The sequence below is a fragment of the Amblyomma maculatum genome, chromosome 4, assembly GCF_055883805.1.
Source record: "Amblyomma maculatum isolate TAMU_Amacu chromosome 4, ASM5588380v1, whole genome shotgun sequence".
Classification (NCBI taxonomy): Eukaryota; Metazoa; Arthropoda; class Arachnida; order Ixodida; family Ixodidae; genus Amblyomma; species Amblyomma maculatum.
The window spans coordinates 52,500,199-52,503,365 of record NC_139347.1 but is presented as its reverse complement, the minus strand read 5'-3'; the positions used below and the strand labels follow the sequence as shown (position 1 = coordinate 52,503,365).

General features: G+C 51.4%; 1 pseudogene; it reads left to right on the top strand.

Moving 5' to 3' along the window:
- Positions 1-1,577: 1,577 nt before the first annotated feature.
- Positions 1,578-2,827, top strand: LOC146191016 (iripin-2 pseudogene; annotated as a pseudogene).
- The last annotated feature ends 340 nt before the right edge of the window (positions 2,828-3,167 follow it).

Genomic DNA, 3,167 nt, shown 5'->3' with positions numbered 1-3,167 from the left:
ATGGGGTGGTTGCGGCAGAAGCAGGGAGGAGCGATAGTTGACGAGCCACTTCCTCCCGTATAAAGGCCTTGATCTCAGGAAGGAGGGAAGGTGGTTCAGAAGTGAGACTGCATGCTGTCGGAGGTACGAATAACCGATCGTTCACGAGAGAACGCCGGGTAGAAGCTCGTTGCCTTTTGAGGACGTCGTAACTCTGACAGAGCTGAACTACCTCGACGACGGTTTGGGGGTTTCTGGCCGTCAACATGTGAAATGCATCGTCGGAGATTCCCTTCACGATTTTGGTGATCTTGTCAGCTTCGGACATGCAAGGATCAACACGTCTACAAAGATCCACAATGTCCTCTATGTAGCTGGTGAACGATTCATCGGGATTCTGGGCGCGGGCTTCGAGGCGTTGTTCGGCGCGCAGTTTGCGCACAGCGGGGCGGCCGAACACCTCGGAAAAGCTCGTTTTGAAGGCCGACCAGGTGGGTAGGTCGGGTTCGTGGTTGCGGAACCATAAATTTGCTACATCGGTCAGGTAAAAGAGGACGTTGGCTAACTTCGTGGTGTCGTCCCACTTGTTGTAGGCGCTTACGCGTTCGTAGGAGGATAGCCAGTCGTCTACATCTTGGTCGTCGGCGCCACTGAAAAAGCTGGGGTCACGCTGGCGAAGCCCACCGGAGCACAGGATGGTAGGGGAACCGGTGGGATCAGTCGAGTGTGGAGTGGCGGTCTGGCTTGTTGCCTCAGGCATAGCGGATGGCCGAGCTAGTGTGCGGCTGCGAAGCTCCAGCTTGAGAGGAGGGAACGAAGAGCAGCCTCCACCAAATGTAAGGGTGCGTTGAAGCTCAGGTCGGTGTTCAGGTCGACCGTTTACCTAGCGCGTCAGTCTCTTGCGTCTTCGTCTTTTGTCTGCCGTCTTCTTTCTTTTGCACGCGCCTTTCGACGTACGCTCGTCGTCTTTGTCATCGTCGACAATCACCGAGCGTTGGTGTGACACTACACATTCAAGACTTTAGGCGTGCCAAATTGGCCGTTTTGCATGCGACTTACCGTTTCAAATCTTTACGTTAGCGTTGTTCGTTGTTAGGTAGACAAGCTATAACGACAGGTGACGGGCAGCTGACCTTTCCTAAAGCAGAATGTCACCTCTTGCAAATGACAAAGTAAAAACAGCAAACTGGTTCTTCCAAAATCGCCCAGGTAATTTCTTTCTTGATTTCAGCGCCATGATTATCTAACCTGTGTCAGCGTTCATCGACCCGTGGGAAATCGGTCCTTGTAGAACAAGCATAAAGAGCCTTCGAAGTTGCTTTCCTGCGAGACCTGTTTGCACTCTTTTGTTGATCTCTTGGTGGCGTGTATAACTAGCTCGACGGTTGGGCAGAATTTTGCATTGACCCTATCAGCGTTAAGTAAGAACTCGCAATCCCCAGTAAACAACAACCGGTTCCTTGCATATAGATGAAGCACTGCTTACCATACGTTATGAAGAGTGTTTACGTGGCAAACCGGAATGCACAAACACAAAACAACATGCGCGAGCCTTAAAAGTCCGTCTCGTTGGCCCAACTGCTTTTAGAGGAACCGAAATGCTCGCCACGATCGTTCTGCTGTGCCTTTTGGCTGCATGTCACGCGGAAGAAAGCGACGATGTCCTACTCGCCAGGGCTCACAACCAATTCGGCATCAACCTGCTGAAGGAGCTGGCTCGCGAAGAAGACCCTCCGAAAAACGTGTTCTTTTCCCCGACAAGCATCGCTATCACCTTCGGTATGGCATACGCTGGAGCGAGAGGCAGCTCTGAAGCGGAGCTCGGATCGGCACTCGGCCACAGCGCAGTGGGCCTCACCGACAGGTCGTCCGTCCTGACCGCCTACAAGAAACTCCTGGACCTCACCAGAGCTCCGAATGTCCCTTTGGACCTAGCCAACCTGGTCTTAATCAGGGACGACGTCCAGGTGTTGGAGGCATACAAGGAGGAGCTGCAGGAGGTATTTGGAGCTGAGCTCAGGTCGGTGGACTTCGGGCCTGCCGTGGCTTCCGAAGTGAATGCTTGGGTCCGCGAGAAGACGCGAAGCAAGATTACAAACCTGCTCACCCAAGGGCAACGTCTAGACTCCTTATTACTCCTGCTTAACGCCGCTTACTTCAAGGGAGTCTGGGTGACCAAGTTTAATCGAAACCACACGAAACCTGAGCGATTCTTCAACTTCGGAGCGTCTGAAGTCACCAGACCAGCCATGCACGTTCATAATCAATTCAGGTATTACAGGATCGACAACCAAGGTGCAAGCGCTCTTGAAATTCCTTACCACGGCGAAGAACTGGCCATGGTTGTCGTTCTACCGGACGACAAGGCAGGCGTGCCAAGACTCAGGAATCAGCTGAACCTTGACCTTCTGCGCAACATCAGCGAATACGCGGTGTTCACCGATGTAAAGCTGCAGCTGCCGAAATTCAGCCTGCAGGCCCGGTACAACCTCGTCTCAGCAGCGCGGGCTCTCGGACTCAGCGACGTGTTTGGTGAGTCGGGTGACTTCAAGGGAATCAGTGAGACCGCCGCCGTTCATCTGTCGGGCGTTTTGCACAAGGCTGCCGCCGAGGTCAATGAAGAAGGCACAATGGCTGCTGCAGTGACTGGCGCTTCATTTGGGTCCATATCCACCAATTACCAGCCGTCGCCGCCGCCACTGGCGTTTACAGTCGATCATCCTTTCTTGTTCTACGTCCGCCACGTCAAGACGGGCCGCCTCCTGTTCCTGGGGGAAGTAAATGAGCTCTAATATTAAACAGCAAGCAAATCTTACCGTCAGTCGGCAAAGAAAACCCCTTTTCAAGAAACTGCTGCTTTGAGATAATCTCTTTGTCATGCTCCATCCCGCCATTTCATTGTAAAGGCCAGGGTCGCTTTATTTTTTTATGTAGGAAATAGAGGGACGTGCATATGTTTTTTTTTTTTTTTGCATAAAGTAATTAAGAACATTAACGGGCAGTGGTTTCGAAGCAGGCAAAATGCGCCTTTCTATAATGCTTTTCAGGGCATTAAATGCACAAAATATATGATTTACGGGAAGCTGTTATCTGTCTACAACAAACGGTGTCTGAAATTATGAAATTTCTCGAAGAGAAATTGAGAAATGATTCATTCTCTGTTCTAACAGTGGTCGAGGAAAATTACG